At 48.6% G+C, this 25,547-nt stretch overlaps 10 pseudogenes; all 10 read right to left on the bottom strand.

Annotated features, from left to right (window-relative positions):
* Window positions 1-210: 210 nt before the first annotated feature.
* Window positions 211-329, bottom strand: LOC142258176 (5S ribosomal RNA; annotated as a pseudogene).
* A 1,139-nt stretch (window positions 330-1,468) lies between these two features.
* Window positions 1,469-1,587, bottom strand: LOC142258171 (5S ribosomal RNA; annotated as a pseudogene).
* Window positions 1,588-1,973: 386 nt separating this feature from the next.
* Window positions 1,974-2,092, bottom strand: LOC142258248 (5S ribosomal RNA; annotated as a pseudogene).
* Window positions 2,093-2,474: 382 nt separating this feature from the next.
* LOC142258241 (5S ribosomal RNA) lies at window positions 2,475-2,593 on the bottom strand (annotated as a pseudogene).
* A 1,139-nt stretch (window positions 2,594-3,732) lies between these two features.
* Window positions 3,733-3,851, bottom strand: LOC142258222 (5S ribosomal RNA; annotated as a pseudogene).
* Window positions 3,852-4,484: 633 nt separating this feature from the next.
* LOC142258957 (5S ribosomal RNA) lies at window positions 4,485-4,603 on the bottom strand (annotated as a pseudogene).
* A 7,641-nt stretch (window positions 4,604-12,244) lies between these two features.
* Window positions 12,245-12,363, bottom strand: LOC142258190 (5S ribosomal RNA; annotated as a pseudogene).
* Window positions 12,364-21,184: 8,821 nt separating this feature from the next.
* On the bottom strand, window positions 21,185-21,303 carry LOC142258204 (5S ribosomal RNA; annotated as a pseudogene).
* Window positions 21,304-23,745: 2,442 nt separating this feature from the next.
* On the bottom strand, window positions 23,746-23,864 carry LOC142258250 (5S ribosomal RNA; annotated as a pseudogene).
* Window positions 23,865-25,023: 1,159 nt separating this feature from the next.
* LOC142258184 (5S ribosomal RNA) lies at window positions 25,024-25,142 on the bottom strand (annotated as a pseudogene).
* Window positions 25,143-25,547: the final 405 nt, after the last annotated feature.

Raw genomic sequence — 25,547 nt, 5'->3', positions numbered from 1 at the left:
CTTGCCCGGCCTCAAACTGTGTAGCGGCTGCGATCTGACGAGGGCAGGCACATTCAGTTTAGAATGGCCGTTGACGGGTAGCTATTGCACCTGTTGGCCTTTTCGAGAGCAAGGCTGAAGTAAAAGCTTTTTGGGTTTTTTTGCTTTTTTATTGTGGGTAGGGCCACTCTAACTCCCCACCCTCTCCCAAAAAAAAGAAATTGTCAAAAATGTCAACGGAACCAGGGATTCCCAGCCAGTCTCCCATGCCGGTACTTCCCCGGCCTCAAACTGCGTAGCGGCTGCGATCTGACGAGGGCAGGAACATTCAGTTTAGAGTGGCCGTTGACAGGTAGCTATTGCACCTGTTGGCCTTTTCGAGAGCAAGGCCGAAGTAAAAGCTTTTTGGTTTTTTTTGCTTTTTTATTGTGGGTAGGGCCACTCTAACTCCCCCCCTCCCAAAAAAAAGAAATTGTCAAAAATGTCAACGGAACCAGGGATTCCCAGCCAGTCTCCCATGCCGGTACTTGCCCGGCCTCAAACTGCGTAGCGGCTGCAATCTGATGAGGGCAGGCACATTCAGTTTAGAGTGGCCGTTGACAGGTAGCTATTGCACCTGTTGGCCTTTTCGAGAGCAAGGCTGAAGTAAAAGCTTTTTGGTTTTTTTTGCTTTTTTTATTGTGGGTAGGGCCACTCTAACTCCCCCCCCTCTCCCAAAAAAAAGAAATTGTCAAAAATGTCAACGGAACTAGGGATTCCCAGCCAGTCTCCCATGCCGGTACTTGCCCGGCCTCAAACTGCGTAGCAGCTGCGATCAGACGAGTGCAGGCACATTCAGTTTAGAGTGGCCGTTGACAAGTAGCTATTGCACCTGTTAGCCTTTTCAAGAGCAAGGCCGAAGTAAAAACTTTTTGTTTTTTTTTGCTTTTTTTATTGTGGGTAGGGCCACTCTAACTCCCCCCCGCTCTCCCAAAAAAATTAATTGTCAACAGAACCAGGGATTCCCAGCCAGTCTCCCATGCCGGTACTTGCCCGGCCTTAAACTGCATAGCGGCTACGACCTGACGAGGGCAGGCACATTCAGTTTAGAGTGTACGTTGACAGGTAGCTATTGCACCTGTTGGCCTTTTCGAGAGCAAGGCTGAAGTAAAAGCTTTTTGTTTTTTTTTGCTTTTTTTATTGTGGGTAGGGCCACTCTAACCCCCCTTCTCCCAAAAAAAAGAAATTGTCAAAAATGTCAACGGAAACAGGGACTCCCAGCCAGTCTCCCATGCCGGTACTTGCCCGGCCTCAAACTGTGTAGCGGCTGCGATCTGACGAGGGCAGGCACATTCAGTTTAGAATGGCCGTTGACGGGTAGCTATTGCACCTGTTGGCCTTTTCGAGAGCAAGGCTGAAGTAAAAGCTTTTTGGGTTTTTTTGCTTTTTTATTGTGGGTAGGGCCACTCTAACTCCCCACCCTCTCCCAAAAAAAAGAAATTGTCAAAAATGTCAACGGAACCAGGGATTCCCAGCCAGTCTCCCATGCCGGTACTTCCCCGGCCTCAAACTGCGTAGCGGCTGCGATCTGACGAGGGCAGGAACATTCAGTTTAGAGTGGCCGTTGACAGGTAGCTATTGCACCTGTTGGCCTTTTCGAGAGCAAGGCCGAAGTAAAAGCTTTTTGGTTTTTTTTGCTTTTTTATTGTGGGTAGGGCCACTCTAACTCCCCCCCTCCCAAAAAAAAGAAATTGTCAAAAATGTCAACGGAACCAGGGATTCCCAGCCAGTCTCCCATGCCGGTACTTGCCCGGCCTCAAACTGCGTAGCGGCTGCAATCTGATGAGGGCAGGCACATTCAGTTTAGAGTGGCCGTTGACAGGTAGCTATTGCACCTGTTGGCCTTTTCGAGAGCAAGGCTGAAGTAAAAGCTTTTTGGTTTTTTTTGCTTTTTTTATTGTGGGTAGGGCCACTCTAACTCCCCCCCTCTGCGAAAAAAAAGAAATTGTCAAAAATGTCAACAGAACCAGGGATTCCCAGCCAGTCTCCCATGCCAGTACTTGCCCGGCCTCAAACTGCGTAGCAGCTGCGATCAGACGAGTGCAGGCACATTCAGTTTAGAGTGGCCGTTGACAAGTAGCTATTGCACCTGTTAGCCTTTTCAAGAGCAAGGCCGAAGTAAAAACTTTTTGTTTTTTTTTGCTTTTTTTATTGTGGGTAGGGCCACTCTAACTCCCCCCCGCTCTTCCAAAAAAATTAATTGTCAACAGAACCAGGGATTCCCAGCCAGTCCCCCATGCCGGTACTTGCCCGGCCTTAAACTGCATAGCGGCTACGACCTGACGAGGGAAGGCACATTCAGTTTAGAGTGGCCGTTGACAGGTAGCTATTGCACCTGTTGGCCTTTTCGAGAGCAAGGCTGAAGTAAAAGCTTTTTGGTTCTTTTTGCTTTTTTTATTGTGGGTAGGGGCACTCTAACTCCCCCCCCTCTCCCAAAAAAAAGAAATTGTCAAAAATGTCAACGGAACCAGGGATTCCCAGCCAGTCTCCCATGCCGGTACTTGCCCGGCCTCAAACTGCGTAGCAGCTGCGATCAGACGAGTGCAGGCACATTCAGTTTAGAGTGGCCGTTGACAAGTAGCTATTGCACCTGTTAGCCTTTTCAAGAGCAAGGCCGAAGTAAAAACTTTTTGTTTTTTTTTGCTTTTTTTATTGTGGGTAGGGCCACTCTAACTCCCCCCCGCTCTCCCAAAAAAATTAATTGTCAACAGAACCAGGGATTCCCAGCCAGTCTCCCATGCCGGTACTTGCCCGGCCTTAAACTGCATAGCGGCTACGACCTGACGAGGGCAGGCACATTCAGTTTAGAGTGTACGTTGACAGGTAGCTATTGCACCTGTTGGCCTTTTCGAGAGCAAGGCTGAAGTAAAAGCTTTTTGTTTTTTTTTGCTTTTTTTATTGTGGGTAGGGCCACTCTAACCCCCCCTCTCCCAAAAAAAAGAAATTGTCAAAAATGTCAACGGAAACAGGGACTCCCAGCCAGTCTCCCATGCCGGTACTTGCCCGGCCTCAAACTGTGTAGCGGCTGCGATCTGACGAGGGCAGGCACATTCAGTTTAGAATGGCCGTTGACGGGTAGCTATTGCACCTGTTGGCCTTTTCGAGAGCAAGGCTGAAGTAAAAGCTTTTTGGGTTTTTTTGCTTTTTTATTGTGGGTAGGGCCACTCTAACTCCCCACCCTCTCCCAAAAAAAAGAAATTGTCAAAAATGTCAACGAAACCAGGGATTCCCAGCCAGTCTCCCATGCCGGTACTTCCCCGGCCTCAAACTGCGTAGCGGCTGCGATCTGACGAGGGCAGGAACATTCAGTTTAGAGTGGCCGTTGACAGGTAGCTATTGCACCTGTTGGCCTTTTCGAGAGCAAGGCCGAAGTAAAAGCTTTTTGGTTTTTTTTTGCTTTTTTATTGTGGGTAGGGCCACTCTAACTCCCCCCCTCCCAAAAAAAAGAAATTGTCAAAAATGTCAACGGAACCAGGGATTCCCAGCCAGTCTCCCATGCCGGTACTTGCCCGGCCTCAAACTGCGTAGCGGCTGCAATCTGATGAGGGCAGGCACATTCAGTTTAGAGTGGCCGTTGACAGGAAGCTATTGCACCTGTTGGCCTTTTCGAGAGCAAGGCTGAAGTAAAAGCTTTTTGGTTTTTTTTGCTTTTTTTATTGTGGGTAGGGCCACTCTAACTCCCCCCCTCTGCCAAAAAAAAGAAATTGTCAAAAATGTCAACAGAACCAGGGATTCCCAGCCAGTCTCCCATGCCAGTACTTGCCCGGCCTCAAACTGCGTAGCAACTGCGATCAGACGAGTGCAGGCACATTCAGTTTAGAGTGTCCGTTGACAAGTAGCTATTGCACCTGTTAGCCTTTTCAAGAGCAAGGCCGAAGTAAAAACTTTTTGTTTTTTTTTGCTTTTTTTATTGTGGGTAGGGCCACTCTAACTCCCCCCCGCTCTCCCAAAAAAATTAATTGTCAACAGAACCAGGGATTCCCAGCCAGTCCCCCATGCCGGTACTTGCCCGGCCTTAAACTGCATAGCGGCTACGACCTGACGAGGGCAGGCACATTCAGTTTAGAGTGTACGTTGACAGGTAGCTATTGCACCTGTTGGCCTTTTCGAGAGCAAGGCTGAAGTAAAAGCTTTTTGTTTTTTTTTGCTTTTTTTATTGTGGGTAGGGCCACTCTAACCCCCCCTCTCCCAAAAAAAAGAAATTGTCAAAAATGTCAACGGAAACAGGGACTCCCAGCCAGTCTCCCATGCCGGTACTTGCCCGGCCTCAAACTGTGTAGCGGCTGCGATCTGACGAGGGCAGGCACGTACAGTTTAGAATGGCCGTTGACGGGTAGCTATTGCACCTGTTGGCCTTTTCGAGAGCAAGGCTGAAGTAAAAGCTTTTTGTTTTTTTTTGCTTTTTTATTGTGGGTAGGGCCACTCTAACTCCCCACCCTCTCCCAAAAAAAAGAAATTGTCAAAAATGTCAACGGAACCAGGGATTCCCAGCCAGTCTCCCATGCCGGTACTTCCCTGGCCTCAAACTGCGTAGCGGCTGCGATCTGACGAGGGCAGGAACATTCAGTTTAGAGTGGCCGTTGACAGGTAGCTATTGCACCTGTTGGCCTTTTCGAGAGCAAGGCCGAAGTAAAAGCTTTTTGGTTTTTTTTGCTTTTTTATTGTGGGTAGGGCCACTCTAACTCCCCCCCTCCCAAAAAAAAGAAATTGTCAAAAATGTCAACGGAACCAGGGATTCCCAGCCAGTCTCCCATGCCGGTACTTGCCCGGCCTCAAACTGCGTAGCGGCTGCAATCTGATGAGGGCAGGCACATTCAGTTTAGAGTGGCCATTGACAGGTAGATATTGCACCTGTTGGCCTTTTCGAGAGCAAGGCTGAAGTAAAAGCTTTTTGGTTTTTTTTGCTTTTTTTATTGTAATACAGCAATCCAAGTATAAAGTAATCAAAAATAGCATATAAAATACACCTTTATTCCTGAACTTGCAAGAGCAACATTAATTACTCCAAGAACACGCAAGTCAGGTACTGAAAGCCATCACTAACAAAGGTGAAAACACCCTGGCCACATGGGTTAGCCAATTATGTGCGCACCCAAAGGGGTCACGTCTAGTGATGGCCACTAGAAATAACAAACACAAGAAAAAAAACAAACAAACATAAAGAAAATCTGATGTTGCTATAGGCAAAGGACAGTGGTCCAATTGACAGAATAAACACAATAAAATAATACCTAAAAAAACAAAACAAAGTGCACTCTATTGACTGACAATGGTCAGTCATACAGATACATAAAATGCAGTAAGTCTTTAGGCATTATAAAAGGAATGGTCTCACCCAATCCCTTTAGAAGGAGGGACATGCAGTCTCTTGATCCTGAGTAGTGGATTCGTCCGCCATGTGCTGGCCCTACCACCTATCAGATATAAAATAACAAAGGACTGCTGCCCCAAACTTCCGTCCTAACAAGGACGGACCACAACTAGGTCTCAAGCTGGACCCCTGTGTTGACCCTGATGACATCCCGGCGTCCCGACGCTTTTCGTCACTCAGACTCCTCAGGGGACATGATAGTCGTCAGTCAGGTCCTTTCTGCCAGCCCTCACAAAACCATAATGTCAGAGGTTCTGGCGTGGTCAATATTGGGGTCATTTAAACGTATGGGTGATATCATTGCTCCAATCAGGAGCTACATCTCACCTGATGCTTATTCAATCAAAATCATGTGGATCCCCTCATGTGGGTTTTGATTAAACATGTGTACTTACGCCCCCTAGGTTGTGTCACAGGCATTCCACCAACGTGACGTCCATTTTCTCCAGGGGAGCTGATCCAATCAGCGCTTTGGTGTATGACAACAGCAGATGCATACTCAGAAGCCCTCCCCACGTCCTCTCTAATCGGCTGTCTGCCCACATCCGGCCGGGGACGCACATCTCGTGTGCGCCGGCATCGGGGGGGAGGGACTTCCTGTTGCCCGGGGTCATGTGATCGGGGATTTCCCCGCGTCACTTCCGGTCCGTCATGTCAGTCATCCCAACTCCGAGTACAGCTCCCACACGCGTCAGTAGTAGGGGAGGTGCTTCCCATTATCCACGGACACGTGATCGGAGGTGGGCGTCAGGACTGCACCGCACGTCACCCCCCGTTCCATGCCCAGTATGGAAATAAGGGAACCTCCCCCTCTCCATGGGGATACGGTCCGATCAGCATATCAGTGCTGTAGCGCACGTAACTTCCCACCCCCATATACATCAGGAGTGCAGAGGCGAAATCATGCGCAAAAGCATATAGCCCTGATAGGCTTCATTTAGCCGATCGCAGTCTACCCTCACTATATTCATGAGTGCATGTTTAGGGGGTCATCTCTAACACTTAATTATCTCAACCATAGAGGTTTCAATAAAGAAACCAAACCCATAAGGATAATCAGATCCACATAGTGTTGTTATATTATCACATATGTAAGTAACTGCAAATTGCAGGTGTATACATAGAACTTGTGACAATTATTGATGAATAAATGGAATGGGCAAAAGCAATATTTCTTCCCATAGTTCCATTTAATAGGTACCAAAGGGGTATAAAGAGATTAGGATGGAAGCGAAACACAATCCACAATGGACTAAATATAACTGTTGAATAGTAGCTGCTCATTTAGGCCTTTGGGGGAGAGGGTTTCTAGCTGGAAGATCCACCTTGTCTCCCTTTGCAGGATGAATCTATCCCAGTCCCCCCCCTCTCTTCGGTCTCAGGACTTTGTCGATTCCAGTAAATCTCAGGACACGTACATCTCCACCATGTTTTTCAGTGACGTGCCTAGCCACCGCAGTGTCCCTGTGATGTTCAACGTCACCAAGGTGTTCACCAATCCTCCGTCTGAATTCACGGATGGTTTTTCCGATATATTCTAGGCCACAAATACAGTCAATCTTGTAAATAACCCCCTGTGTGCGGCAGTTGATAAAATGCCGGATAACATACTCTCTCAAGTTTACATTGCTTCTAAATGTCTTGGTGGTCTGTATCACCGGGCACGCAATACATCCTGGACACTTAAAACATCCCTTGACTCCTCTTGTCAGCCAGTTGTCCTCGACTGACCGTGCAAAATGACTATGGACCAGCCGGTCCGAGAGGGATTTACCTCTCTTATATGTAATTTGCGGTCTAGTCGGGAGCATTGGACACAGGTCCCTGTCCATTTGTAGAATGGCCCAGTGTTTACCCAGTATGCGACGTACATTTTCCGCCCCGTTGTCAAAGGTGGTTATAAATCTAGTTATACCAAACTGGGTCTCCTCTTTTTTCTTCGGGACCAGAAGTTCAGTTCTAGGTCTTTCCCTTGCCACATCATAGGCTCTTTTGATGATGGTCTTTGGGTAACCCCTCTCCTGGAACTTAGCTCCCAGGTCATTCGCCTGTGTTTGGAAGTCACCTTCTCTGGAACAATTTCTTCTAACACGAAGAAACTGTCCCTTCGGTATACCCCTTTTTAGATGTTTTGGATGACTGCTGTCCCACCGGAGAAGGGAATTAGAAGCTGTCGGTTTGTAATAGGTACAGGTCTGTAAATTCCCCATCATATCCTTCTGGATCAATACATCCAGAAAGGGGAGGGAACCACCCTCCTCAAAAGCTGATGTAAACTTTAGACCAATATTGTTCATGTCCAGACCCGCCACATAGTTAGACAACTCATCTCTGGCGCCATTCCAGACCACCAGGATGTCGTCTATGTAGCGGGCCCAGATCTCAAAATATGATGTAACCTCCTCCGTCGCAGATGTAAAAATCATAGTCTCCTCCCACCAGCCCAGTAGCAAGTTGGCATATGATGGGGCACAAGGGCTCCCCATCGCAGTGCTCCTGAGCTGGTGGTAGAAACGGCCATCGAAGAGGAAAACATTCTTGGTCAAACAGAAGTCAAGGAGTCTCAAAACAAAGTCATTATGTTGCTGGTACTGAGTACCCCTAGTCGAGAGGAAGTATCTCACCGCCTCCATCCCTTTATCATGTGGGATGGAGGAATAGAGAGCCTCCACGTCAATGCTGGCGAGAGTAGCACAAGATTGAACGCTAATACCTTCTAACTTACGCAGAAGGTCCGGTGTGTCCTGAACATGGGACTGTAGTGCCAGGACAAAAGGCCTCAAGATTTTATCAAGGTATATTCCACAATTCTGTGTGAGACTATTGATCCCCGAGACGATCGGTCTCCCTCTCAGGGGGTCCAATCCCTTATGGATTTTGGGGAGGCAGTAGAAGGTTGCCATGACAGGATTTTTTTGGAGCAAAAATTCGTATTCCGATCTGTCAATAACTCCTACTGACAGTCCCTCATCCAAGATCCTTCTCAACTCTTCCATATAGGTCCTAGTGGGGTTCCCTGGGAGAATCTCATAAGTATCCTTATCACTCAGCAATCCTAAACAGAGATCAACATATCTGCCCTTATCCATGACGACCACATTGCCACCCTTGTCAGAGGGTTTTATGACAATGTGGTCGTCACTCTCCAAATTTCTCAGAGCCTGGATCTCCAAGCTATCAAGATTATACCTGGAGAAGGTGCCAGTCGCAGAAAGACTCTTAAGCTGGTTGGTTTTTTTTGCTTTTTTTATTGTGGGTAGGGCCACTCTAACCTCCCCCTCCCAAAAAAAAGAAATTGTCAAAAATGTCAACGGAACCAGGGATTCCCAGCCAGTCTCCCATGCCGGTACTTGCCCGGCCTCAAACTGCGTAGCGGCTGCAATCTGACGGGGGAAGGCACATTCAGTTTAGAGTGGCCATTGACAGGTAGATATTGCACCTGTTGGCCTTTACGAGAGCAAGGCTGAAGTAAAAGCTTTTTGTTTTTTTTTTGCTTTTTTTATTGTGGGTAGGGCCACTCTAACCCCCCCCCTCTCCCAAAAAAAAAGAAATTGTCAAAAATGTCAACGGAACCATGGATTCCCAGCCAGTCTCTCATGCCGGTACTTGCCCGGCCTCAAACTGCGTAGCGGCTGTGATCTAACGAGGGCAGGCACATTCAGTTTAGAGTGGCCGTTGACAGGTAGGTATTGCACCTGTTGGCCTTTTCGAGAGCAAGGCTGAAGTAAAACATTTTGGGTTTTTTTGCTTTTTTTATTGTGGGTAGGGCCACTCTAACCCCCCCCCCTCCCAAAAAAAAGAAATTGTCAAAAATGTCAACGGAACCAGGGATTCCCAGCCAGTCTCTCATGCCGGTACTTGCCCGGCCTCAAACTGAGTAGCGGCTGCGATCTAACGAGGGAAGGCACATTCAGTTTAGAGTGGCCATTGACAGGTAGCTATTGCACCTGTTGGCCTTTTCGAGAGCAAGGCTGAAGTAAAAGCTTTTTGTTTTTTTTTGCTTTTTTTATTGTGGGTAGGGCCACTCTAACCCCCCCCCCCTCCCAAAAAAAAGAAATTGTCAATAATGTCAACAGAACCAGGGATTCCCAGCCAGTCTCCCATGCTGGTACTTGCCCGGCCTCAAACTGCGTAGCAGCTGCGATCTGACGAGGGCAGGCACATTTAGTTTAGAGTGGCCGTTGACAGGTAGCTATTGCACCTGTTGGCCTTTTCGAGAGCAAGACTGAAGTAAAAGCTTTTTGTTTTTTTTTGCTTTTTTTATTGTGGGTAGGGCCACTCTAACCCCCCCCCCTCCCAAAAAAAAGAAATTGTCAATAATGTCAACGGAACCAGGGATTCCCAGCCAGTCTCCCATGCTGGCACTTGCCCGGCCTCAAACTGCGTAGCAGCTGCGATCTGACGAGGGCAGGCACATTCAGTTTAGAGTGGCCGTTGACAGGTAGCTATTGCACCTGTTGGCCTTTTCGAGAGCAAGACTGAAGTAAAAGCTTTTTGTTTTTTTTTGCTTTTTTTATTGTGGGTAGGGCCACTCTAACCCCCTCCCCTCCCAAAAAAAAGAAATTGTCAATAATGTCAACGGAACCAGGGAATCCCAGCCAGTCTCCCATGCCGGTACTTGCCCGGCCTCAAACTGCGTAGCGGCTGCGATCTGACAAGGGCAGGCACATTCAGTTTAGAGTGGCCGTTGACAGGTAGCTATTGCACCTGTTGGCCTTTTCGAGAGCAAGACTGAAGTAAAAGCTTTTTGTTTTTTTTTTTTGCTTTTTTTATTGTGGGTAGGGCCACTCTATCCCCCCCCTCCAAAAAAAAAGAAATTGTCAAAAATGTCAACGGAGCCAGGGATTCCCAGCCAGTCTCCCATGCCGGTACTTGCCCGGCCTCAAACTCAGTAGCGGCTGCGATGTGACGAGGGAAGGCACATTCAGTTTAGAGTGGCCGTTGACATGTAGCTATTGCACCTGTTGGCATTTTCGAGAGCAAGACTGAAGTAAAAGCTTTTTGTTTTTTTTTGCTTTTTTTATTGTGGGTAGGGCCACTCTAACCACCCCCTCCAAAAAAAAAGAAATTGTCAATAATGTCAACGAAACCAGGGATTCCCAGCCAGTCTCCCATGCTGGTGCTTGCCCGGCCTCAAACTGCGTAGCAGCTGCGATCTGACGAGGGCAGGCACATTCAGTTTAGAGTGGCCGTTGACAGGTAGCTATTGCACCTGTTGGCCTTTTCGAGAGCAAGACTGAAGTAAAAGCTTTTTGTTTTTTTTTGCTTTTTTTATTGTGGGTAGGGCCACTCTAACCCCTCCCCTCCCAAAAAAAAGAAATTGTCAATAATGTCAACGGAACCAGGGAATCCCAGCCAGTCTCCCATGCCGGTACTTGCCCGGCCTCAAACTGCGTAGCGGCTGCGATCTGACGAGGGCAGGCACATTCAGTTTAGAGTGGCCGTTGACAGGTAGCTATTGCACCTGTTGGCCTTTTCGAGAGCAAGACTGAAGTAAAAGCTTTTGGTTTTTTTTTGCTTTTTTTATTGTGGGTAGGGCCACTCTATCCCCCCCCCTCCAAAAAAAAAGAAATTGTCAAAAATGTCAACGGAGCCAGGGATTCCCAGCCAGTCTCCCATGCCGGTACTTGCCTGGCCTCAAACTCAGTAGCGGCTGCGATGTGACGAGGGAAGGCACATTCAGTTTAGAGTGGCCGTTGACATGTAGCTATTGCACCTGTTGGCCTTTTCGAGAGCAAGGCTGAAGTAAAAGCTTTTTGGTTTTTTTTTGCTTTTTTTATTGTGGGTAGGGCCACTCTAACCCCCCCCCCTCTCCCAAAAAAAAGAAATTGTCAAAAATGTCAACGGAACCAGGAATTCCCAGCCAGTCTCCCATGCCGGTACTTGCCCGGCCTCAAACTGCGTAGCGGCTGCGATCTGACGAGGGAAGGCACATTCAGTTTAGAGTGGCCGTTGACAGTTCGCTATTGTGCCTGTTAGCCTTTTCGAGAGCAAGGCTGAAGTAAAAGCTTTTTGGTTTTTTTTGCTTTTTTTATTGTGGGTAGGGCCACTCTAACCACCCCCCTCTCCCAAAAAAAAGAAATTGTCAAAAATGTCAACGGAACCAGGAATTCCCAGCCAGTCTACCATGCCGGTACTTGCCCTGCCTCAAACTGCATAGCGGCTGCGATCTAACGGGGGAAGGCACATTCAGTTTAGAGTGGCCATTGACAGGTAGATATTGCACCTGTTGGCCTTTACGAGAGCAAGGCTGAAGTAAAAGCTTTTTGTTTTTTTTTGCTTTTTTTATTGTGGGTAGGGCCACTCTAACCCCCCCCTCTCCCAAAAAAAAAGAAATTGTCAAAAATGTCAACGGAACCATGGATTCCCAGCCAGCCTCTCATGCCGGTACTTGCCCGGCCTCAAACTGCGTAGCGGCTGTGATCTAACGAGGGCAGGCACATTCAGTTTAGAGTGGCCGTTGACAGGTAGCTATTGCACCTGTTGGCCTTTTCGAGAGCAATGCTGAAGTAAAACGTTTTGGTTTTTTTTGCTTTTTTTATTGTGGGTAGGGCCACTCTAACCCCCCCCTCTCCCAAAAAAAAGAAATTGTCAAAAATGTCAACGGAACCAGGGATTCCCAGCCAGTCTCTCATGCCGGTACTTGCCCGGCCTCAAACTGCGTAGCGGCTGCGATCTAACGAGGGCAGGCACATTCAGTTTAGAGTGGCCGTTGACAGGCAGCTACTGCACATGTTGGCCTTTTTGAGAGCAAGGCTGAAGTAAAACCTTTAGGTTTTTTTTGCTTTTTTTATTGTGGGTAGGGCCACTCTAACCCCCCCCCCCCCCCTCCCAAAAAAAAGAAATTGTCAAAAATGTCAACGGAACCAGGGATTCCCAGCCAGTCTCCCATGCCGGTACTTGCCCGGCCTCAAACTGCGTAGCGGCTGCGATCTGATGAGGGCAGGCACATTCAGTTTAGAGTGGCCGTTGACAGGTAGCTATTGCTCCTGTTGGCCTTTTCGAGAGCAAGGCTGAAGTAAAAGCTTTTTGTTTTTTTTTTCTTTTTTTATTGTGGGTAGGGCCACTCTAACCCCCCCCCCTCTCCCAAAAAAAAGAAATTGTCAATAATGTCAACGGAACCAGGGATTCCCAGCCAGTCTCTCATCCCGGTACTTGCCCGGCCTCAAACTGCGTAGCGGCTGCGATCTGACGAGGGCAGGCACATTCAGTTTAGAGTGGCCGTTGACAGGTAGCTATTGCACCTGTTGGCCTTTTCGAGAGCAAGGCTGAAGTAAAAGCTTTTTGGTTTTTTTTGCTTTTTTTATTGTGGGTAGGGCCACTCTAACCCCCCCTCCCAAAAAAAAGAAATTGTCAAAAATGTCAACGGAACCAGGGATTCCCAGCCAGTCTCCCATGCCGGTACATGCTCGGCCTCAAACTGCGTAGCAGCTGCGATCTTACGAGGGCAGGAACATTCAGTTTAGAGTGGCCGTTAACAGGTAGCTATTGCACCTGTTGGCCTTTTCGAGAGCAAGGCTGAAGTAAAAGCTTTTTGTTTTTTTTTCCTTTTTTTATTGTGGGTAGGGCCACTTTAACCACCCCCCCTCTCCCAAAAAAAAGAAATTGTCAAAAATGTCAACGGAACCAGGGATTCCCAGCCAGTCTCCCATTCCGGGACTTGCCCGGCCTCAAACTGCGTAGCGGCTGTGATCTGACGAGGGCAGGCACATTCAGTTAAGAGTGGCCATTTACAGGTAGCTATTGCACCTGTTGGCCTTTTCGAGAGCATGGCTGAAGTAAAAGCTTTTTGTTTTTCTTTGCTTTTTTTATTGTGGGTAGGGCCACTCTAACCCCCCCCTCTCCCAAAAAAAAGAAATTGTCAAAAATGTCAACGGAACCAGGGATTCCCAGACAGTCTCCAATGCCGGTACTTGCTCGGCCTCAAACTGCATAATGGCTGATATCTGACGAGGGCAGGCACATTCAGTTTAGAGTGGCCGTTGACAGGTAGCTATTGCAGCTGCTGGCCTTTTCGAGAGCAAAGGCTGAAGTAAAAGCTTTTTGTTTTTTTTACTTTTTTTATTGTGGGTAGGGCCACTCTAACCCCCCCCCTCCCAAAAAAAAGAAATTGTCAAAAATGTCAACAGAACCAGGGATTCCCGGCCAGTCTCTCATGCCAGTACTTGCCCGGCCTCAATCTGCGCAGCGGCTGCGAACTGACGAGAGCAGGTAAATTCAGTTTAGAGTGGCAATTGACAGGTAGCTATTGCACCTGTTGGCCTTTTCGAGAGCAAGGCTGAAGTAAAAGCTTTTTGGTTTTTTTTGCTTTTTTTATTGTGGGTAGGGCTACTCTAACCCCCCCCCTCTCCCAAAAAAAAGAAATTGTCCAAAATGTCAACGGAACCAGGGATTCCCAGCCAGTCTCCCATGCCGGTACTTGCCCTGCCTCAAACTGCGTAGCGGCTGCGATCTGACGAGGGCAGGCACATTCAGTTTAGAGTGGCCATTGACAGGTAGCTACTGCACCTGTTGGCCTTTTCGAGAGCAAGGCTGAAGTAAAAGCTTTTTGGTTTTTTTTGCTTTTTTTATTGTGGGTAGGGCCACTCTAACCCTCCCCCCTCTCCCAAAAAAAATAAATTGTCAAAAATGTCAATGGAACCAAGGATTCCCATCCAGTCTCCCATGCCGGTACTTGCCCGGCCTCAAACTGCGTAGCGGCTGCGATCTGACGAGGGCAGGCACATTCAGTTTAGAGTGGCCGTTGACAGGTAGCTATTGCACCTGTTGGCCTTTTCGAGAGCAAGGCGGAAGTAAAAGCTTTATGTTTTTTTTGGCTTTTTTTATTGTGGGTGGGGCCACTCTAACCCCCCCCTCTCCCAAATAAAAGAAATTGTCAAAAATGTAAACGGAACCAGGGATTCCCAGCCAGTCTCCCATGACCGGTACTTGCCCGGCCTCAAACTGCATAGCTGCTGCGATCTGACGAGGGCAGGAACATTCAGTTTAGAGTGGCCGTTGACAGGTAGCTATTGCACCTGTTGGCCTTTTCGAGAGCAAGGCTGAAGTAAAAGCTTTTTGTTTTTTTTTGCTTTTTTTATTGTGGGTAGGGCTACTCTAACCCCCCCCCCTCTCCCAAAAAAAAGAAATTGTCCAAAATGTCAACGGAACCAGTGATTCCCAGCCAGTCTCCCATGCCGGTACTTGCCCGGCCTCAAACTGCGTAGCGGCTGCGATCTGACGAGGGCAGGCACATTCAGTTTAGAGTGGCCATTGACAAGTAGCTATTGCACCTGTTGGCCTTTTCGAGAGCAAGGCTGAAGTAAAAGCTTTTTGTTTTTTTTGGCTTTTTTTATTGTGGGTGGGGCCACTCTAACCCCCCCTCTCCCAAATAAAAGAAATTGTCAAAAATGTCAACGGAACCAGGGATTCCCAGCCAGTCTCCCATGACCGGTACTTGCCCGGCCTCAAACTGCATAGCTGCTGCGATCTGACAAGGGCAGGAACATTCATTTTAGAGTGGCCGTTGACAGGTAGCTATTGCACCTGTTGGCCTTTTCGAGAGCAAGGCTGAAGTAAAAGCTTTTTGTTTTTTTTTGCTTTTTTATTGTGGGTAGGGCTACTCTAACCCCCCCCCTTCTCCCAAAAAAAAGAAATTGTCCAAAATGTCAACGGAACCAGGGATTCCCAGCCAGTCTCCCATGCCGGTACTTGCCCGGCCTCAAACTGCGTAGCGGCTGCGATCTGACGAGGGCAGGCACATTCAGTTTAGAGTGGCCATGGACAGGTAGCTACTGCACCTGTTGGCCTTTTCGAGAGCAAGGCTGAAGTAAAAGCTTTTTGGTTTTTTTTGCTTTTTTTATTGTGGGTAGGGCCACTCTAACCCTCCCCCCCTCTCCCAAAAAAAATAAATTGTCAAAAATGTCAATGGAACCAGGAATTCCCATCCAATCTCCCATGTCGGTACTTGCCCGGCCTCAAACTGCGTAGCAGCTGCGATCTGACGAGGGAAGGCACATTCAGTTTAGAGTGGCCGTTGACAGGTAGCGATTACACCTGTTGGCCTTTTCGAGAGCAAGGCGGAAGTAAAAGCTTTTTGTTTTTTTTTGCTTTTTTTATTGTGGGTAGGGCCACTCTAACTCCCCCCCTCTCTCCAAAAAAAGAAATTGTCAAAAATGTCAACGGAACCAGGGATTCCCAGCCAGTCTCCCATGCCGGTACTTGCCCGGCCTCAAACTGCGTAGCGGCTGCGATCTGACGAGGGCAGGCACATTCAGTTTAGAGTGGCCGTTGACGGGTAGCTATTGCACCTGTTGGCCTTTTCGAGAGCAAGGCTGAAGTAAAAGCTTTTTGGTTTTTTTTGCTTTTTTTTATTGTGGGTAGGGCCACTCTAACTCCCCCCCCCTCTCTCCAAAAAAAGAAATTGTCAAAAATGTCAACGGAACCAGGGATTCCCAGCCAGTCTCCCATGCCGGTACTTGCCCGGCCTCAAACTGCGTAGCGGCTGCGATCTGACGAGGGCAGGCACATTCAGTTTAGAGTGGCCGTTGACGGGTAGCTATTGCACCTGTTGGCCTTTTCGAGAGCAAGGCTGAAGTAAAAGCTTTTTGGTTTTTTTTGCTTTTTTTTATTGTGGGTAGGGCCACTCTAACTCCTCCCCCTCTCTCCAAAAAAAGAAATTGTCAAAAATGTCAACGGAACCAGGGATTCCCAGCCAGTCTCCCATGCCGGTACTTGCCCGGCCTCAAACTGCGTAGCGGCTGCGATCTGACGAGGGCAGGCACATTCAGTTTAGAGTGGCCGTTGACGGGTAGCTATTGCACCTGTTGGCCTTTTCGAGAGCAAGGCTGAAGTAAAAGCTTTTTGTTTTTTTTTGCTTTTTTTTATTGTGGGTAGGGCCACTCTAACTCCCCCCCCTCTCTCCAAAAAAAGAAATTGTCAAAAATGTCAACGGAACCAGGGATTCCCAGCCAGTCTCCCATGCCGGTACTTGCCCGGCCTCAAACTGCGTAGCGGCTGCGATCTGACGAGGGCAGGCACATTCAGTTTAGAGTGGCCGTTGACGGGTAGCTATTGCACCTGTTGGCCTTTTCGAGAGCAAGGCTGAAGTAAAAGCTTTTTGGTTTTTTTTGCTTTTTTTTATTGTGGGTAGGGCCACTCTAACTCCCCCCCCTCTCTCCAAAAAAAGAAATTGTCAAAAATGTCAACGGAACCAGGGATTCCCAGCCAGTCTCCCATGCCGGTACTTGCCCGGCCTCAAACTGCGTAGCGGCTGCGATCTGACGAGGGCAGGCACATTCAGTTTAGAGTGGCCGTTGACGGGTAGCTATTGCACCTGTTGGCCTTTTCGAGAGCAAGGCTGAAGTAAAAGCTTTTTGGTTTTTTTTGCTTTTTTTTATTGTGGGTAGGGCCACTCTAACTCCCCCCCCTCTCTCCAAAAAAAGAAATTGTCAAAAATGTCAACGGAACCAGGGATTCCCAGCCAGTCTCCCATGCCGGTACTTGCCCGGCCTCAAACTGCGTAGCGGCTGCGATCTGACGAGGGCAGGCACATTCAGTTTAGAGTGGCCGTTGACGGGTAGCTATTGCACCTGTTGGCCTTTTCGAGAGCAAGGCTGAAGTAAAAGCTTTTTGTTTTTTTTTGCTTTTTTTTATTGTGGGTAGGGCCACTCTAACTCCCCCCCCTCTCTCCAAAAAAAGAAATTGTCAAAAATGTCAACGGAACCAGGGATTCCCAGCCAGTCTCCCATGCCGGTACTTGCCCGGCCTCAAACTGCGTAGCGGCTGCGATCTGACGAGGGCAGGCACATTCAGTTTAGAGTGGCCGTTGACGGGTAGCTATTGCACCTGTTGGCCTTTTCGAGAGCAAGGCTGAAGTAAAAGCTTTTTGTTTTTTTTTGCTTTTTTTTATTGTGGGTAGGGCCACTCTAACTCCCCCCCCCTCTCTCCAAAAAAAGAAATTGTCAAAAATGTCAACGGAACCAGGGATTCCCAGCCAGTCTCCCATGCCGGTACTTGCCCGGCCTCAAACTGCGTAGCGGCTGCGATCTGACGAGGGCAGGCACATTCAGTTTAGAGTGGCCGTTGACGGGTAGCTATTGCACCTGTTGGCCTTTTCAAGAGCAAGGCTGAAGTAAAAGCTTTTTGTTTTTTTTTGCTTTTTTTATTGTGGGTAGGGCCACTCTAACTCCCCCCCCTCTCTCCAAAAAAAGAAATTGTCAAAAATGTCAACGGAACCAGGGATTCCCAGCCAGTCTCCCATGCCGGTACTTGCCCGGCCTCAAACTGCGTAGCGGCTGCGATCTGACGAGGGCAGGCACATTCAGTTTAGAGTGGCCGTTGACTGGTAGCTATTGCACCTGTTGGCCTTTTCGAGAGCAAGGCTGAAGTAAAAGCTTTTTGGTTTTTTTTGCTTTTTTTTATTGTGGGTAGGGCCACTCTAACTCCCCCCCCTCTCTCCAAAAAAAGAAATTGTCAAAAATGTCAACGGAACCAGGGATTCCCAGCCAGTCTCCCATGCCGGTACTTGCCCGGCCTCAAACTGCGTAGCGGCTGCGATCTGACGAGGGCAGGCACATTCAGTTTAGAGTGGCCGTTGACGGGTAGCTATTGCACCTGTTGGCCTTTTCGAGAGCAAGGCTGAAGTAAAAGCTTTTTGTTTTTTTTTGCTTTTTTTATTGTGGGTAGGGCCACTCTAACTCCCCCCCCTCTCTCCAAAAAAAGAAATTGTCAAAAATGTCAACGGAACCAGGGATTCCCAGCCAGTCTCCCATGCCGGTACTTGCCCGGCCTCAAACTGCGTAGCAGCTGCGATCTGACGAGGGCAGGCACATTCAGTTTAGAGTGGCCGTTGACTGGTAGCTATTGCACCTGTTGGCCTTTTCGAGAGCAAGGCTGAAGTAAAAGCTTTTTGTTTTTTTTTGCTTTTTTTTATTGTGGGTAGGGCCACTCTAACTCCCCCCCCTCTCTCCAAAAAAAGAAATTGTCAAAAATGTCAACGGAACCAGGGATTCCCAGCCAGTCTCCCATGCCGGTACTTGCCCGGCCTCAAACTGCGTAGCGGCTGCGATCTGACGAGGGCAGGCACATTCAGTTTAGAGTGGCCGTTGACGGGTAGCTATTGCACCTGTTGGCCTTTTCGAGAGCAAGGCTGAAGTAAAAGCTTTTTGTTTCTTTTTGCTTTTTTTTATTGTGGGTAGGGCCACTCTAACTCCCCCCCCCTCTCTCCAAAAAAAGAAATTGTCAAAAATGTCAACGGAACCAGGGATTCCCAGCCAGTCTCCCATGCCGGTACTTGCCCGGCCTCAAACTGCGTAGCGGCTGCGATCTGACGAGGGCAGGCACATTCAGTTTAGAGTGGCCGTTGACGGGTAGCTATTGCACCTGTTGGCCTTTTCGAGAGCAAGGCTGAAGTAAAAGCTTTTTGTTTCTTTTGCTTTTTTTTATTGTGGGTAGGGCCACTCTAACTCCCCCCCCTCTCTCCAAAAAAAGAAATTGTCAAAAATGTCAACGGAACCAGGGATTCCCAGCCAGTCTCCCATGCCGGTACTTGCCCGGCCTCAAACTGCGTAGCGGCTGCGACCTGACGAGGGCAGGCACATTCAGTTTAGAGTGGCCGTTGATGGGTAGCTATTGCACCTGTTGGCCTTTTCGAGAGCAAGGCTGAAGTAAAAGCTTTTTGTTTTTTTTTTGCTTTTTTTATTGTGGGTAGGGCCACTCTAACTCCCCCCCCTCTCTCCAAAAAAAGAAATTGTCAAAAATGTCAACGGAACCAGGGATTCCCAGCCAGTCTCCCATGCCGGTACTTGCCCGGCCTCAAACTGCGTAGCGGCTGCGATCTGACGAGGGGAGGCACATTCAGTTTAGAGTGGCCGTTGACGGGTAGCTATTGCACCTGTTGGCCTTTTCGAGAGCAAGGCTGAAGTAAAAGCTTTTTGTTTTTTTTTGCTTTTTTTTATTGTGGGTAGGGCCACTCTAACTCCCCCCCCTCTCTCCAAAAAAAAAATTGTCAAAAATGTCAACGGAACCAGGGATTCCCAGCCAGTCTCCCATGCCGATACTTGCCCGGCCTCAAACTGCGTAGCGGCTGCGATCTGACGAGGGCAGGCACATTCAGTTTAGAGTGGCCGTTGACGGGTAGCTATTGCACCTGTTGGCCTTTTCGAGAGCAAGGCTGAAGTAAAAGCTTTTTGTTTTTTTTTGCTTTTTTTTATTGTGGGTAGGGCCACTCTAACTCCCCCCCCTCTCTCCAAAAAAAGAAATTGTCAAAAATGTCAACGGAACCAGGGATTCCCAGCCAGTCTCCCATGCCGGTACTTGCCCGGCCTCAAACTGCGTAGCGGCTGCGATCTGACGAGGGCAGGCACATTCAGTTTAGAGTGGCCGTTGACGGGTAGCTATTGCACCTGTTGGCCTTTTCGAGAGCAAGGCTGAAGTAAAAGCTTTTTGTTTTTTTTTGCTTTTTTTTGCTTTTTTTTATTGTGGGTAGGGCCACTCTAACTCCCCCCCCTCTCTCCAAAAAAAGAAATTGTCAAAAATGTCAACGGAACCAGGGATTCCCAGCCAGTCTCCCATGCCGGTACTTGCCCGGCCTCAAACTGCGTAGCGGCTGCGATCTGACGAGGGCAGGCACATTCAGTTTAGAGTGGCCGTTGACGGGTAGCTATTGCACCTGTTGGCCTTTTCGAGAGCAAGGCTGAAGTAAAAGCTTTTTGTTTTTTTTTGCTTTTTTTTATTGTGGGTAGGGCCACTCTAACTCCCCCCCCTCTCTCCAAAAAAAGAAATTGTCAAAAACGTCAACGGAACCAGGGATTCCCAGCCAGTCTCCCATGCCGGTACTTGCCCGGCCTCAAACTGCGTAGCGGCTGCGATCTGACGAGGGCAGGCACATTCAGTTTAGAGTGGCCGTTGACGGGTAGCTATTGCACCTGTTGGCCTTTTCGAGAGCAAGGCTGAAGTAAAAGCTTTTTGGTTTTTTTTGCTTTTTTTTATTGTGGGTAGGGCCACTCTAACTCCCCCCCCTCTCTCCAAAAAAAGAAATTGTCAAAAATGTCAACGGAACCAGGGATTCCCAGCCAGTCTCCCATGCCGGTACTTGCCCGGCCTCAAACTGCGTAGCGGCTGCGATCTGACGAGGGCAGGCACATTCAGTTTAGAGTGGCCGCTGACGGGTAGCTATTGCACCTGTTGGCCTTTTCGAGAGCAAGGCTGAAGTAAAAGCTTTTCGGTTTTTTTTGCTTTTTTTTATTGTGGGTAGGGCCACTCTAACTCCCCCCCCTCTCTCCAAAAAAAGAAATTGTCAAAAATGTCAACGGAACCAGGGATTCCCAGCCAGTCTCCCATGCCGGTACTTGCCCGGCCTCAAACTGCGTAGCGGCTGCGATCTGACGAGGGCAGGAACATTCAGTTTAGAGTGGCCGTTGACGGGTAGCTATTGCACCTGTTGGCCTTTTCGAGAGCAAGGCTGAAGTAAAAGCTTTTTGGTTTTTTTTGCTTTTTTTTATTGTGGGTAGGGCCACTCTAACTCCCCCCCCTCTCTCCAAAAAAAGAAATTGTCAAAAATGTCAACGGAACCAGGGATTCCCAGCCAGTCTCCCATGCCGGTACTTGCCCGGCCTCAAACTGCGTAGCGGCTGCGATCTGACGAGGGCAGGCACATTCAGTTTAGAGTGGCCGTTGACGGGTAGCTATTGCACCTGTTGGCCTTTTCGAGAGCAAGGCTGAAGTAAAAGCTTTTTGTTTTTTTTTGCTTTTTTTATTGTGGGTAGGGCCACTCTAACTCCCCCCCCTCTCTCCAAAAAAAGAAATTGTCAAAAATGTCAACGGAACCAGGGATTCCCAGCCAGTCTCCCATGCCAGTACTTGCCCGGCCTCAAACTGCGTAGCGGCTGCGATCTGACGAGGGCAGGCACATTCAGTTTAGAGTGGCCGTTGACGGGTAGCTATTGCACCTGTTGGCCTTTTCGAGAGCAAGGCTGAAGTAAAAGCTTTTTGTTTTTTTTTGCTTTTTTTTATTGTGGGTAGGGCCACTCTAACTCCCCCCCCTCTCTCCAAAAAAAGAAATTGTCAAAAATGTCAACGGAACCAGGGATTCCCAGCCAGTCTCTCATGCCGGTACTTGCCCGGCCTCAAACTGCGTAGCGGCTGCGATCTGACGAGGGCAGGCACATTCAGTTTAGAGTGGCCGTTGACGGGTAGCTATTGCACCTGTTGGCCTTTTCGAGAGCAAGGCTGAAGTAAAAGCTTTTTGGTTTTTTTTGCTTTTTTTTATTGTGGGTAGGGCCACTCTAACTCCCCCCCCTCTCTCCAAAAAAATAAATTGTCAAAAATGTCAACGGAACCAGGGATTCCCAGCCAGTCTCCCATGCCGGTACTTGCCCGGCCTCAAACTGCGTAGCGGCTGCGATCTGACGAGGGCAGGCACATTCAGTTTAGAGTGGCCGTTGACGGGTAGCTATTGCACCTGTTGGCCTTTTCGAGAGCAAGGCTGAAGTAAAAGCTTTTTGTTTTTATTTGCTTTTTTTTATTGTGGGTAGGGCCACTCTAACTCCCCCCCCTCTCTCCAAAAAAAGAAATTGTCAAAAATTTCAACGGAACCAGGGATTCCCAGCCAGTCTCCCATGCCGGTACTTGCCCGGCCTCAAACTGCGTAGCGGCTGCGATCTGACGAGGACAGGCACATTCAGTTTAGAGTTGCCGTTGACGGGTAGCTATTGCACCTGTTGGCCTTTTCGAGAGCAAGGCTGAAGTAAAAGCTTTTTGGGTTTTTTTGCTTTTTTTTATTGTGGGTAGGGCCACTCTAACTTCACCCCCTCTCTCCAAAAAAAGAAATTGTCAAAAATGTCAACGGAACCAGGGATTCCCAGCCAGTCTCCCATGCCGGTACTTGCCCGGCCTCAAACTGCGTAGCGGCTGCGATCTGACGAGGGCAGGCACATTCAGTTTAGAGTGGCCGTTGACGGGTAGCTATTGCACCTGTTGGCCTTTTCGAGAGCAAGGCTGAAGTAAAAGCTTTTTGTTTTTTTTTGCTTTTTTTTATTGTGGGTAGGGCCACTCTAACTCCCCCCCCTCTCTCCAAAAAAAGAAATTGTCAAAAATGTCAATGGAACCAGGGATTCCCAGCCAGTCTCCCATGCCGGTACTTGCCCGGCCTCAAACTGCGTAGCGGCTGCGATCTGACGAGGGAAGGCACATTCAGTTTAGAGTGGCCGTTGACGGGTAGCTATTGCACCTGTTGGCCTTTTCGAGAGCAAGGCTGAAGTAAAAGCTTTTTGTTTTTTTTTGCTTTTTTTTATTGTGGGTAGGGCCACTCTAACTCCCCCCCCTCTCTCCAAAAAAAGAAATTGTCAAAAATTTCAACGGAACCAGGGATTCCCAGCCAGTCTCCCATGCCGGTACTTGCCCGGCCTCAAACTGCGTAGCGGCTGCGATCTGACGAGGGCAGGCACATTCAGTTTAGAGTGGCCGTTGACGGGTAGCTATTGCACCTGTTGGCCTTTTCGAGAGCAAGGCTGAAGTAAAAGCTTTTTGTTTTTTTTTGCTTTTTTTTATTGTGGGTAGGGCCACTCTAACTCCCCCCCCTCTCTCCAAAAAAAGAAATTGTCAAAAATGTCAACGGAACCAGGGATTCCCAGCCAGTCTCCCATGCCGGTACTTGCCCGGCCTCAAACTGCGTAGCGGCTGCGATCTGACGAGGGCAGGCACATTCAGTTTAGAGTGGCCGTTGACGGGTAGCTATTGCACCTGTTGGCCTTTTCGAGAGCAAGGCTGAAGTAAAAGCTTTTTGTTTTTTTTTGCTTTTTTTTATTGTGGGTAGGGCCACTCTAACTCCCCCCCCCTCTCTCCAAAAAAAGAAATTGTCAAAAATGTCAACGGAACCAGGGATTCCCAGCCAGTCTCCCATGCCGGTACTTGCCCGGCCTCAAACTGTGTAGCGGCTGCGATCTGACGAGGGCAGGCACATTCAGTTTAGAGTGGCCGTTGACGGGTAGCTATTGCACCTGTTGGCCTTTTCGAGAGCAAGGCTGAAGTAAAAGCTTTTTGTTTTTTTTTGCTTTTTTTTATTGTGGGTAGGGCCACTCTAACTCCCCCCCCTCTCTCCAAAAAAAGAAATTGTCAAAAATGTCAATGGAACCAGGGATTGCCAGCCAGTCTCCCATGCCGGTACTTGCCCGGCCTCAAACTGCGTAGCGGCTGCGATCTGACGAGGGCAGGCACATTCAGTTTAGAGTGGCCGTTGACGGGTAGCAATTGCACCTGTTGGCCTTTTCGAGAGCAAGGCTGAAGTAAAAGCTTTTTGTTTTTTTTTGCTTTTTTTTATTGTGGGTAGGGCCACTCTAACTCCCCCCCCTCTCTCCAAAAAAAGAAATTGTCAAAAATGTCAACGGAACCAGGGATTCCCAGCCAGTCTCCCATGCCGGTACTTGCCCGGCCTCAAACTGCGTAGCGGCTGCGACCTGACGAGGGCAGGCACATTCAGTTTAGAGTGGCCGTTGACGGGTAGCTATTGCACCTGTTGGCCTTTTCGAGAGCAAGGCTGAAGTAAAAGCTTTTTGTTTTTTTTGCTTTTTTTTATTGTGGGTAGGGCCACTCTAACTCCCCCCCTCTCTCCAAAAAAAGAAATTGTCAAAAATGTCAACGGAACCAGGGATTCCCAGCCAGTCTCCCATGCCGGTACTTGCCCGGCCTCAAACTGCGTAGCGGCTGCGATCTGACGAGGGCAGGCACATTCAATTTAGAGTGGCCGTTGACGGGTAGCTATTGCACCTGTTGGCCTTTTCGAGAGCAAGGCTGAAGTAAAAGCTTTTTTTTTTTTTTGCTTTTTTTTATTGTGGGTAGGGCCACTCTAACTCGCCCCCCTCTCTCCAAAAAAAGAAATTGTCAAAAATGTCAACGGAACCAGGGATTCCCAGCCAGTCTCCCATGCCGGTACTTGCCCGGCCTCAAACTGCGTAGCGGCTGCGATCTGACGAGGGCAGGCACATTCAGTCTAGAGTGGCCGTTGACGGGTATCTATTGCACCTGTTGGCCTTTTCGAGAGCAAGGCTGAAGTAAAAGCTTTTTGTTTTTTTTTGCTTTTTTTTATTGTGGGTAGGGCCACTCTAACTCCCCCCCCCTCTCTCCAAAAAAAGAAATTGTCAAAAATGTCAACGGAACCAGGGATTCCCAGCCAGTCTCCCATGCCGGTACTTGCCCGGCCTCAAACTGCGTAGCGGCTGCGATCTGACGAGGGCAGGCACATTCAGTTTAGAGTGGCCGTTGACGGGTAGCTATTGCACCTGTTGGCCTTTTCGAGAGCAAGGCTGAAGTAAAAGCTTTTTGTTTTTTTTTGCTTTTTTTTATTGTGGGTAGGGCCACTCTAACTCCCCTCCCTCTCTCCAAAAAAAGAAATTGTCAAAAATGTCAACGGAACCAGGGATTCCCAGCCAGTCTCCCATGCCGGTACTTGCCCGGCCTCAAACTGCGTAGCGGCTGCGATCTGACGAGGGCAGGCACATTCAGTTTAGAGTGGCCGTTGACGGGTAGCTATTGCACCTGTTGGCCTTTTCGAGAGCAAGGCTGAAGTAAAAGCTTTTTGGTTTTTTTTGCTTTTTTTTATTGTGGGTAGGGCCACTCTAACTCCCCCCCCTCTCTCCAAAAAAAGAAATTGTCAAAAATGTCAACGGAACCAGGGATTCCCAGCCAGTCTCCCATGCCGGTACTTGCCCGGCCTCAAACTGCGTAGCGGCTGCGATCTGATGAGGGCAGGCACATTCAGTTTAGAGTGGCCGTTGACGCGTAGCTATTGCACCTGTTGGCCTTTTCGAGAGCAAGGCTGAAGTAAAAGCTTTTTGGTTTTTTTTGCTTTTTTTTATTGTGGGTAGGGCCACTCTAACTCCCCCCCCTCTCTCCAAAAAAAGAAATTGTCAAAAATGTCAACAGAACCAGGGATTCCCAGCCAGTCTCCCATGCCGGTACTTGCCCGGCCTCAAACTGCGTAGCGGCTGCGATCTGACGAGGGCAGGCACATTCAGTTTAGAGTGGCCGTTGACGGGTAGCTATTGCACCTGTTGGCCTTTTCAAGAGCAAGGCTGAAGTAAAAGCTTTTTGGTTTTTTTTGCTTTTTTTTATTGTGGGTAGGGCCACTCTAACTCCCCCCCCTCTCTCCAAAAAAAGAAATTGTCAAAAATGTCAACGGAAC

Source organism: Anomaloglossus baeobatrachus, chromosome 1 (assembly GCF_048569485.1).
Source record: "Anomaloglossus baeobatrachus isolate aAnoBae1 chromosome 1, aAnoBae1.hap1, whole genome shotgun sequence".
NCBI classification, from domain to species: domain Eukaryota; kingdom Metazoa; phylum Chordata; class Amphibia; order Anura; family Aromobatidae; genus Anomaloglossus; species Anomaloglossus baeobatrachus.
This window is presented reverse-complemented; position numbering and strand designations above follow the sequence as displayed.